A 12654-nucleotide genomic window follows, 5' to 3' on the forward strand; every position below is an offset into this window, starting at 1 on the left:
CTTTTTGCACAGGGCCACGTAGCCCATGTAAATGACTCCAGTGCATGAGCATAGAAAACTGAAAATAGCGTACTAGTGGGTTCTTTCATCTTTCCAATTGTCCTGCTAGAAGTAGGGCAGTTCCCTTTAATTGGACCATTGTTTTCAGCATACACACTGTAAAATTAATAATCTCTAGGACATACCTAATCAACTTACCTGAGTTTTATTACTGGATAGCTAGAAAAGAGGTGCTATTGGCCTTTTATATTTCTTCCTGCGTTGATCTAACATTTGTCAATAGGGTTGCGGGGGAGAAAATCACTACACCTCTCTCAAACTGTTTCCAAAGGCACATTAATATACGTAGAAGAAGGTATGACTGTGTATTTGTTTATAAGAAAGCAGCAAGGCTTCTCTAAAATAAGGTGCAGAATTCAAGACAGCATCACTTTCAATTAAGAGGGCTTGCAGAGCTCAAACAGGCCAACAGATGGTATACAAATTTGAACTGGATAGCTGACAAACCAAATTACTCTCCAGACAATCTATACCTACAAAAGTGATAGAAATGTAGCCGTGTTTGTCTGGTGTAGCTGAAGCAAAATACAGGACTATGGAGCACTTTAAAGACTAACAAGATGGTTTATTAGATGATGAGCTTTCGTGGGCCAGACCCACTTCCTCAGATCAAATAGTGGAAGAAAATAGTCACAACCATATATACCAAAGGATACAATTATCCTTTGCTATATATCCTTTGTCATTCGTGCTAAAATTCGACACTCTACGCGTGGGTCTGAACAAAGACCCTAGCTATCTTACCCATTACAAAGATAGCTTCCCCAATTATCACCTCTAATACCATTAGCTCACAGACATTTACCTCCCCCCCCCCCCCCCCGCATCCCCCTTCTGTTCTGAAATTTGATTTGTCCTTTTCATGTGTGTTCCTTTTTTTTTTAATTGTATCCTTTGGTATATATGGTTGTGACTATTTTCTTCCACTATTTGATCTGAGAAAGTGGGTCTGGCCCACGAAAGCTCATCATCTAATAAACCATCTTGTTAGTCTTTAAAGTGCTACATAGTCCTGTATGTTGTTATACCTACAAAAGTCTTCTTTACTTACTGAGTGGACAAAGAAGTTAATTTACTGAAAGAAGTTGTTCTATCATTCTACAAAGTAGTTTTCACTAAGTAACCAAGGTTTATATTACCCACCCTCCCTCTTCTTCTTGCTATCATTTTGTTACCTTTCGTCCCAATATTTGAGACTTTGTCTTAAATAGGCACCTATTATCCCCCACCCCCCATCCCAATTTTTCACCCTTATTATCCAGTCTCCCTAGTTCAGACAGGCAACATGAAGACCAACTACTCCGAACAAATCTTTTCAATTACCACCTCAGAGTACCCCATGTTTAACTAGCATTTCTCTTTATCGTCAGTTCACATTCCAAAAAGTTTTCTTCGCACGTGTAGAGTTAGAATTTTTTTTTCATGAAGGTAAAACCTGAGTTAAGAGATTTTGAATAAATTGAGGGGGAACAATTACACATAAATAAGGTCAGAGAGGGGTAGCCATGTTAGTCTATAACTTTAAAAACAAGTAATTCTGTGGCATCTCAGGCTATGTCTATACATCAGGTTTTTTTTGAAAAACGGCTGTTTTTCCGGAAAAACTTCACTTACATGCATATTGCAATCACATTCTTTTGACAAAAAATTGAAAAAAAAACTGAAGGTTCTTTCTGACATAGGTAAATCTCTTTTTACGAGGAAGAAGCCTTTCTCCGAAAGAGCTCTTTCAGAAAAAGGTGTGTGGGGATGGGGAAGAGGGAGTTCTTTCGAAAGAAGAGGAAAGAGTAAAAGGCACAGGTGCCCTGATGGCCACTCCATGCATAGTAATCACAGCTTAAACGAGAAACAGCATCCATTCAGCGTGGACACTAGCTTTTGAAAAAGCAGATCGCTTTTTCGATGCACTTTTGCTGTGTGGACGCTCCCTTTTGGAAGAAGTTTTTGGGAAGATCTCTTCCGGAAAAGCTTCTTCCTAAAGAAGCCTGCCACCGAGACGCAGCCTCAAAGACTAACAAAACATATATAGTATCAAATAAGATCAGTATCTGAAAGGATACATTCCTTAATACAGGAATAGGGAACCTCAGGCCTGGGGTTTCCAATACAGCCCCTGTCTTGCCTTGATCCTGCCCCTGAGGCTCAGGCCCTCTCCAGCACTGGGGAGCCCACGATGGTGCTCCAGCACACAAAATCTACTAAGCTGGGCTCCCCTAAGTTCTGGTGTGGGAGGAGAATGTGGGGAGTATCTTTCTCCTTCCCAGTAAGGGTCCATGTCATTGAGGGGGGATTTCTTCTCACTTGTGTGCGGCTCCAATTGATTTTTCTGTGATCGGCAGCCCCAAACCCAAAAAAGGTTTCCCACTCCTACCACAACATGTAAAGTTTTATGTTTACATATATTTTTTTTAAAAGTATCATCCTCCAGTCCTCATTTGTCCAGGACTTTCTCAGATTTTACTTCCCAATTCTAGGAACTTTCAACTCCAGTTGCATAGCAAAAAATATTGTCACCATCCTGTTACAATGCAGGATCATTCTCCCTTAGCTGTTTGGCGGCCTGACACTGAAAATTCATCCAGTCCACTCACAACTCCTCCTCTCAACTCACTAATAAAAAAAATTACTTTATTTTCTTTACTTCTCTGATGTCTTTACTTCTGGTTTCTATTGTATCTTTCTACTTGGGTCTCCCTCAAGTTTAGACAAATGTCCTTCAAGTATGACCTGTTTATCCTTCAAAGAATTATTCCTCAATGGTTATGCATGTACTGACTTGCCTAGCCTTGAATGTAGACTTATGAACATTTACTTGCATTAAAAATGGTAACTTCTTAAAACAAGTCATCCGAGCCAATAGTTAAACACACCTATTCAGAATACATGTGTAACAGAAGTTCAAACTATTTGCAAAACTATTCCTTTAGAGAACTTTATAGTAAGTAGAGTCATGGCAATCTCACATATTAAAAAAAACGAAAAACTGTTCCCTACAATTCCTGAGAGCCCCACTAGTGGGAAAATCCTCAGTATTTGCTAAGGAGGGGGACTTTTCTCCATTTCCATTTACCTTCTACACAGTTACCCAAAAATATAGAGAGGAACCAGCACTTCAGCTCTCCATATTCAGAAAAGCCAGCAGGTGGAGAAAACAAAGAACCAATGAAGTGTTCTAAAGTGACTTCGGACCTACTATTGCTCATCGTTCAGGCACAACTTGACCACTTCTGCCCAGTCTGATAGAGGGCAGGGGGAGACAGTTGGATTTGAAGGTAGCAAGCTTACCCAATCTCCTGGAAAAACTGTTGCCTACAATCCATCACCTAGAAGTACAGAGCTGTTCCTTTTCTATACTCTCCCACTACCACTGTATTAAGACACCTATGAAGGCATCAACACTAGAAATAGAGGTTTGAACAAGAAGGCAAAAATCAGCTATGCGTGGAGGGGGAAAAATTAAGTTGTTCTCTGCAAACCCAAGAACCACACCAAGAAAACATTGTAGCGCAAGTGAAACTGAAAGGGAGGGAGGAGTGGGGAAACTGGATCAGAGTGGCAAACTGCAATATGAAGCGAGCCAGGGGATAGTAATATTAGAAAACGTTGTTGTTTCTGTTGAAGACTATAAGGAGAAAATCCTTATTCACAAAAATAATATAAAGCTTATTCAATTTTTACATATGTAAAATGAAATAAGTTACTCAGGCCTGATTTACACTAAGGAGGCAAGTTGATCTAAGTCACACTAAAATTACGCAAGATATATAACTTAATTCAACGCAGTTTAGATCGATTTACGGCAGCATCCATACCGCTTTACGTCTACAACAGATGCTCTCCCATCATCACAGCTTCCTCTTCTCGGGAAGGTGAAGTACTGAAGTTGGCAGACTAACATTTTCCCAATAACTTATCACCTCTTTATTAGACCTGCCAAATCAATGTCCACTGCCAGGGCTGTCCCTATGGATGTGTGGTGCCCGAGACACCCCCACCTGCCCCGCCCCCATTCTACCCCTTTCCCCAAACTCCCACGCCTACTCCGCACTGCCTTTTCCCACCCTGCTCTGCCCCTTCTCCATAACCATTCAAGGGTACCCCTTCCTCCAAGCTCCCTCCCCAAACCATGCTAGGAGCTGGTGGAATGGAACAGACTGGGTTGTTTCATTTCCTGATACCACCAGTTAGTGCAGGGGGGGCAACTCCACTGTCAGCACCAATCCCCCCACTAATTTCCCCAGCAAACCCTTGGTCGTTTGCTTCTACATTCCTCCTGAAGCATGGGGATCCCCAAAGCACAGGACCCAGGTCCATTGTTCCAAACCGTCCTATGGTTCTGCCCACTGCCCTGAATACAGCAGCACCAATTTAGCTAGTAGTGAAGACAAGCCCTCAAAAAGAGATGCTGCACCAATCACACATTTAACTGAATCAGCTAAATTTTACCAATGAGCTAACAAGAGGCAAGTGATCATTCAAAAAAGTGGAAACTACCCTTAGACATCCCATGTTACTGTTAGATACACCAAAGCCAACCTCTAATTTTAAAATCTGGTGGAACAAGACTATGGACTTGTCTACACTACCAATGTATTGAACTGTAACTTCCGCAGATATGTTATGTGAAAACACACACACGCACCTGGAGCACAACAAGTTACAGCGCTGTAAAGCACCAGTATAAACAGACTCATACTACTGGGAGCATGGAGGTGTTTTACCTCAGGCTCTCCCAAAGCTGGTGCCATGACCACGCTGCCTTTTAGAGCACTCCGACAGCAATGCTTTCAATAAGGCTTTGTCTACACTTCTGAGTGTAAAGAGCTAATTGCAACTCCACAGCATAATATTGATGGGCTTTTTCCAAATACAATTACCAGAACATATATGTAGAAGACAGCCACCAGAGAAACAATTCCCACAAAACGTTATTTAAAATCATGTACTTTAACTTATTCTTTCACCCATTCCTGCACCTTACCACTTCAAATTTTGGGCCATTTTCTAAATGTGGTGCATACCCACAACTTTACCTTCAATAAATATAACACATAGCAAACACAAACAAGCAGATAAAAGAATTCAAAATCTTCCTCAAGAAATAAAAGGAGGAAGAAAAAGAAACCTCAGGTGACAAACCAGATCTTTTACTGAATTTCTGGAAGGTACTCAGATCCCCAATAAAAACCTGCAGAATTAGAATCTGAACGTAACAGAATCCAATACATTTTCTTACTACTTTGCTTTCCTCATTTTTGCATGAATTTCAGCTTCTGGTATAATTAGCCACTACAGTTATTTGTACAGAAACCAATAAATAAAACTCTCACGTTCTTCATAAAAACCAGCTATTTTATGAGGAATAAACTATTTTGGAAAAACTGGAAACTGTAGTTTGAAAACTTATTACCTGAACTTAAAAACTTTTTGCTACCAAAGAATCAACATTTTCTGAAGCATCCAATTGCAACTGCCAAGCACCAAAAGATACATACATCCCTCAAGGAAAGCAATTGAGAGCTTATCACAAGCATATCAATGACAGTCAAATGTATGCACGTTAGATCTCGTATCTAAAACAATTCACACTATTAATGTTAAGACTCTGATATTTAAATACAAATAGCGTCACCACCATATTTAAGTGCAAGCTCCTGAATACCAACTCCCTTTCATGCTCTGTTAGAAGTAAAAGCTGCTGATCTAACAAAATTAAGTAAATCTAGTCCCTTAGTATCTCAGAGGTTATCACAGTATTTACCTTCTGAATTATGAACAAAGTATTGTTACTTTCCCTTACATAACTATACATGTACCATTTAAACAGTGCTAGATAAAGGCACTTAAAATAATTTTAAATTACAAAATCATGATTACAAAATCAAGAAATCAGAGTTATGTCTCACATTTAACATGTATCAAAGAAAGCGTATTGTTACTAAAGAAATAATACATGTCTAACCACAGACAGATCTCTTCCTCAGAATTGAAAACACCTTAAGCCAAAAAAGCAATAACCAGTGTCTTAGCTGTGCTATGACTCATACTGACTATCTTTATACTTACCTCTAAAGTTAAGCTCAACTGAACTGAACAGGAATCGCGTCAGCTGAATCATTCTGCTGCCCATATGTGGTTAGTGTCATCATGTTACAACAGAAGTGGCAAATCAGTCCTCCAAAGACTGCCCAAATTCCCCAGCCCTGAAAGAGCGGCCTCTTCAGCCATCTAATCTCCACTAGCCGGCCAAGGATCCACCCGTCCAGAAGCAAGCTACTCCTACACACTTTCCAGCACATACTGGACTGCATACTACTTCCACAGTCACCAACTTTTTTTTTTTTTCAACTGATCCACAAAGTGATTACTGACCCATATATATCTCCATATCACTGATCTATATGAGCTAACTAGAAGATTTACCCAGAGTTGCTGGGGTCCTTAACTCAAATAAATTTTAGAGAGGTAGCCGTTTAAATTTTGTTTTTCTTCATTTAAATCATTATTTTGGGGTGAGGCTAGGTTCAGTATGCAGGGTTCCCTGGGGGGAAAGGACAACCCCAGGCCTCTGTCACCACAGCAGTGTGGGGCCAGGTGAGAAGTGGCTACCGCATGTGGTGCATGTCCCTTGGTTGGGAGACAGATGGACAGACAGACAGACACACAAACTGAAATATATAGTAGACAGCTATCTCTCATCACTCCTGTTGGCCCAATGGGATTATAGCTGTTCCAGTCTCCATCTCTGGCTCCTTGCTGCCTCCTCTATGGTCATTCCACAGTATAACTGTCCCTCCTACCAGACCCCTCCCTTTCCATTTTCTAAGAAACAACTGAATTCCAGGCACATCCCATTGTCCAGCACAACCAAACACTTATCTTGCATTAAGTTATGATAAGAAAAAGCTGCATACCAAATTTGATGATCCTAGTTACTATTTAGGAGGCCTACTTGAAAAAACGGACTCATGGATGGATGACAGACACACTGGCTACGTCTACATTGGCAAGATTTTGAGCAAACACTTTAAATGTAAGAGTTTTTGCGTTAAAGTATTTGTACAAGCGAGCATCTACACTGGTATGTGCTTTTGCGCAGAAGCATCAGTGCCAGTGTAGACGCTCTCTTGCGCAAGAAAGCTCCGATTGCCATTTTAGCCATCGGGCTTTCTTGCGCAAGAAATTAACATTGCCTGTCTACACTGGCCTCTGCGCAAGAACAGTTGTGCAAGACTGCTTATCCCTGAGTGGGAGCATCATAATTCTTGTGCAAGAAGCACTGATTTCATACTTTAGAATGTCAGTGTTCTTGTGCAAGAACTCCCTGCCAGTGTAGACAGGCGGCATGCTTTTGCGCAAAATCATGCCAATGTGGACACAGCCACTAAGTTTCTAAAATACAGTCATTCCTCATTTAACACGGTAGATACGTTTCAGAAAATGTTCGTGCTAAGTGAAAGCGTGTTATATGGGGTCAATTTTCCCATTGAAAATAATGGAAAAGGTGGGGGTTGCGGCTCAAGCGCTCGCAGCTCCAACCTGCACTTGTTAGCAGCTGGGAAGGGGACATAAGGTTGGGGGAAAAAGGGGACTGAGTTATAGCAGGGAGGGGAGGTGTTTGGCTCTGGAGAAGGGAAGGGAAGGACAGGGGAGGGGGCTCGCAGCTAGCCAAAGGGGGTCACCGGGGAAAGGTGCTGCGAGCAGCAAACCTCCGCCGCTTTGCAGGGGAAGCCTCACGCAGCTGCCCGGGGCTTTCTCTGCCTCCTTACAAAGCGGCAGCGGTTTGCCCTAGCCACGCAGTTCCTCGGTGACCCCCTCTGGCCAGATGACTTGAATCCGGCCAGGAGTCGTCACCGGGGAACGGTGCGGCAAGAGGCAAACCTCTGCCACTTTGCAGGGAGATAGGGGAAGCCTCGTGAAGCTGCCGGCCACCGGCCAGCCCTAGGGGAAATTATGTTATTGCGGGGATGGGGTCATGTTGTTTGAAAAATGTTCCCTAAAAAAAAAAAGTCATGTTATCGCAAAAACGTGTTAAGTGAGGAATTACTGTATAACAGATTCCATACTCAAGAAACAGTTCTTAACTAGTTCCAGTTCCTGCAGGGATTTGGGGATAAGCCGCAAATAATCATGGGATTTTCCCTAGGGGAATGGCAGAAGTTATAATAGTTTCTTCCCACAGTTAGCTGAATCACCACAAGATCCCTGACAGCTCTAAGAAAGAATACACAATGCACAGCTGCTTGAAGCAGTATCAAACTCTGGAATGCATAATCACAAAGCCTAACTGTTGACATGACTGAGTATAGAGCTAGTATGGATGGACTGCAGGATGTTGTAGCAACTCGACTATAGGCATGTCTACATGTACACAGGCATAGCTGTCCTGATTCAGTTGCGTTGCTGCAGCACATCTAGTGAAGTTGCTCTTATCCAATCGACATGAGTTCTACCATTGTCGTAATAAAACCAATGCAAATGGCAAAAGCTATGTTTGCAGAAGAGTGTATCTTAGTGGGAGAGTGATAGAAATGTAGCCGTGTTAGTCTGGGGTAGTTGAAGCAAAATGCAGGACAATGTAGCACTTTAAAGACTAACAAGATGGTTTATTAGATGATGAGCTTTCGTGGGCCAGACCCACTTCCTCAGATCCAATAGTGGAAGAAAGTAGTCACAACCATATATACCAAAGGATACAATTAAAAAAAATGAACAAATATGAAAAGGACAAATCACATTGCAGAACAGGAGGGGGATGCGGGGCGGGGGGGGGGGAAGGAAGGAAGGTAAGTGTCTGTGAATTGATGACATTAGAGGTAGGGAGAGTGGGATGTTTGTGAGTTAATGGTATTAGAGGTGATAACTGGGGAAACTATCTTGGTAATGGGTGAGATAGTTCAAATGTTTGTTAAGTCCTTGTTGGAAAGTGTCGAATTTTAACATGAATGACAGTTCAGAGGATTCCCTTTCAAGTGCAGATGTAAAAGGTCTTTGTAGCAGAATGCAGGTGGTTAAGTCATTGAGAGAGTGTCCTTTCTGGTTAAAATGGCAAGAAACTATTTTCTCTTTGTGATCTTGTCTGATATCTGTTTTGTGGGCATTAATCCTTTGGCGAAGTGTCTGAGATGTTTGTGGGAGAGCTTATGCCACTCAGAAGAGTGGCTTATTCACAATCTTGAGCAACATAAATTATGTTAACATAGGCTGTAGCATAGACTAAGGATGTTAAGAGGCGGGTAACTGGCTAATCATGTAGTAGATAGAGTTTTTATCAGCTACACAATTAGTCAATAAGGGAAGGCGCTCAGTCTCTGCTCGGGCTGGGTCCAGGAGCTACCCCTGTAGCAGCTCTGTAATTTAAATGTAACAGGAGCCGGACATACAGGCAGCCCAGTTTCTACTCCATTTAAAATGCAGAGCCACAGCAGGAATAGGTCCTGGAACCAGCGCAAGTCGGAACTGAGCAAGCGCAGCTCAGCCCAGGCTTCCACCGTGTCCGGGACCTACCTCTGCTGTGGCTCTGCAATTTAAACATACTAAGAGGCAGGCATGCAGGCAGCCCATCTCTTAGTACATTTCAACTGCAGAGCCGCAGTCTGGGTGTGACAGTGTGTCGGGGTTCCCCCCCTGAATCCTGCAGCCCTGTAGCAGCAAGAATAGGCTCTGCCAGCCAGTAGACTAGAGAAAGTTTATTGCTTCTCCAGGATACAGCACAGTAAAGACGTGATGTGACTAAAGGAGTCAGGGCCAGGATGCCTCAGACCCCTTGAGATGGGGTGCCTGGGCCCCAGACTCGCAGCCCCCTCCTTAGTCTGTCTCCTTCATGGTTCCAGCCCAAGACTCCCCTTCCCCCAACACTCACTTCCTTTGTTCCGTCCCTTCTCTTAAACGGTAGAACCAGTTCAGTCACTGTCATGGGGGCCCTCAAGTCACCCCCCCACAGGGCAGTGCTTACAGACAAGAGGCCAGTAGGGGTCATCCACAGCCCACAGCCCAAGCATAGCAACCAGCAAGGTTCTGACACTATATCACACTGGGTAAGTCCCGGACTCGGGTGAGCTGAGCTGCCTGCCCCACCAGGGCAGCCTCCCCTGTCCTCTCCCCCCGCCCCCCCGCCAAGCTGCTGCCTCAGATGGAAGCATCAGCAGGGGGGGACAAATGGCACCGCAGAGACAGATGTGCGAGGGAAGCACCTTTTAAGCCGGCTCCCCCCAGCACTGGCTACTCACATCCCCAGCATAGACACAGCCAAAGTGTGTCTATATGCCAATTGTGAGCACACTAGTTTCAAGTGAAATAACTGCACTACGTACAATAAACACAATTGTAGTTCAGATTAGCCCCCCATAAATCAGAAATACAGAAAAGTACAGTACAGCCCACTGTGTCTCATGTTGGAAAAACTCAGCAATTACACCATACAATACATCCCTATCACCAGATCCTTTTTTTTTTGTCAAATGTTTTGAACTGTACTTTGAGCTCCCTTTGTTTATTTGAAAAAAGGTAGTCAAAGTAGTTGTGCATTGTCTCTTAATTTAGTTTGTTACAGACTACAGGCAGTCCCCGGGTTACGTGGATCCGACTTATGTCGGATCCCTACTTACGAACGGGGTGAGGGAACCTGCACCCTCCCTCCCCCCAGCAGACCGCCGAGACACGCCACGGCGGTCCCGCCGCCCGCGTCCCCTGTGGCGAGAAAAGCTGTTCCACATCTCCCTGGTCTGCTGGGGGGGCCGCCCCAGCAGACCAGGGAGACGTGGAGCAAAGCCGTAGAGGACGCGGGTGGCGGGACCGCCCGCGGCGCGTATGGGCGGTCCTGCCGCCCGCGTCCTCCGCGGCGAAAAAAGCCGCTCCGCATCTCCCTGGTCTGCTGGGGGGTGGGGGGGGAGGCGCAGCTAGTGCGCCCCCCCCCCCCCCCACCAGCAGACCAGGCTTTCCTCGCCGAGGTGCGGCGCTACTGGACCAACCCAGCAGCACCCCAGCTGCTCTGGAATCAGCCGCTGATCAGTTTCAGCAGCAGCTGACTTGGGGACACCTGGGGTAGAGCAGCTGGGGTGCTGCTGGGTTGGTCCCCGCAGCGCCGACGTGTGGTGCTGCGGGGACCTACCCGGCAGTGCCCCAGCTGCTCTGCCCCAGGCGTGTCCGAGTCAGCTGCTGCTGGTCAGTTTCAATAACGGCTGAATCTGGATGCCAGTTCCGACTTACGTACAAATTCAACTTAAGAACAAACCTACACTCCCTATCTTGTACGTAACCCGGGGACTGCCTGTATTGTAGCCTTCTATGTATGCCTGACTCTTACAGGTGATCTGTTTTTCAAAAAATGGATTTGTTTTTGCTTTCCTGAAATAATTTCTTTGGTGGAGATGAGTTCTACCTGTTTAGGTCTCAGCAGCACTGGAAAGATATTTTGATGACTTGAAACCCCAAGTGAAGTGATAAAAATCACAAGGCCAAGAATTAACAAGGGAGAAATAATTTTTAGTCAGACTTGCTTACTTTTATTAATATCAATTTGACTTCAGTGACCATCCAAAATGTTGTTTAAAGGATATCTCCGATAAAGATTCAACATCTCCACCCCTTCCGTTAAGTAGTAAAATCTTCAAAAACACATACTTCAAGATCCCATAAAATGTCCTTTGGCAAAACCTTACATTCCCAATATTTCTAAAATCAAAAAACAGATTAAAAAATAATCAGGCCTCCCATATAAATCATTAAAAAAGCCACAAGCTATTTTAAGTGCTTTGCAGGTCGGCACTGAATTTCTTCCTTTTTAGAGAATCACAGAGAAAGTGAAACTATTTAAATTCTTCTTCAACCTTAAAACTAGTCTCATTGCTTTCTACTCTACTTTCTGCATTTCTAATTCAGCAACAGTGAATACAGTATTTCATATATGGATGCTTCACTCCTTACAGTGTGAAAATATTGGTAGCAGGGATGTGAAAGTCACACAAACCCACCCTCCCCTGCTGCCTCTGTATCAGAAGCCGTAGTGTGTGGGGCACAGGTGGAAGCGCACACTAGCTCCCACAGAGAATCACATCACCACCACCCCGTGTGGTGGGTAAGTGGCTCCACGGGAGCCCCTATGCGCAGAAAGCCAACTTAAAAGCTGACTCCCTACACACACAGGCAAGGGACCACGAGCCTTGCCAGCCCGGAGCACTGCCAGCCCCACAGAGTCCTGAGCCCCGGGAATGGTTAACCATGTAATGGATAGAATTGTTATCAGTCACCGAGTTAATATCTTTATTCATTTATATCCCTAATTTGAATGTTTTTCTTTTTTTCTGAAGCATCACAATTATATAAAGAATAACAATGAAGTTTTTACTGCAATTATGCAGTGCTCCAAAGTTTCTCCCTTTCACGCAGTGGTTCCCAAACTTTTCAGCATCACGCCCCCTTCTTGATTTTTGAAAAACCCTCATGCCCCTCCACCCCAAAATAGCAAAACTTGTCGGGGGGGGGGGGGGGGAAGGAACTGACCAGGGCAGCAAAACTTGATTGGGGGAGGGGGGACTGGGTCGCCTCGCATACCCCCTGGAATTTCTTCACACACCCCAGTTTGGGAACCCATGC

The 12654-nt window shown here is 44.1% G+C and overlaps 1 protein-coding gene across 6 annotated transcripts in view; it reads right to left on the minus strand.

The window, feature by feature from the left end:
* NEK7 (NIMA related kinase 7) overlaps positions 1-12654 on the minus strand; it is a 127284-nt gene that overhangs the window by 112574 nt on the left and 2056 nt on the right. Inside the window, exon 1 of one of the 6 annotated variants that reach the window (XM_075936688.1) lies at positions 11563-12495. The exons of 4 other annotated variants lie outside the window; for them this stretch is intronic. The gene's annotated coding sequence lies outside the window, so the exon portion shown is untranslated. Of the gene's footprint in view, positions 1-6022; positions 7356-11562; positions 12496-12654 lie in introns of those variants that run through there. One more of the 6 variants, XM_075936689.1, reaches the window with a different exon arrangement.

Source organism: Pelodiscus sinensis, chromosome 9, assembly GCF_049634645.1.
Source record: "Pelodiscus sinensis isolate JC-2024 chromosome 9, ASM4963464v1, whole genome shotgun sequence".
NCBI lineage: Eukaryota > Metazoa > Chordata > Testudines > Trionychidae > Pelodiscus > Pelodiscus sinensis.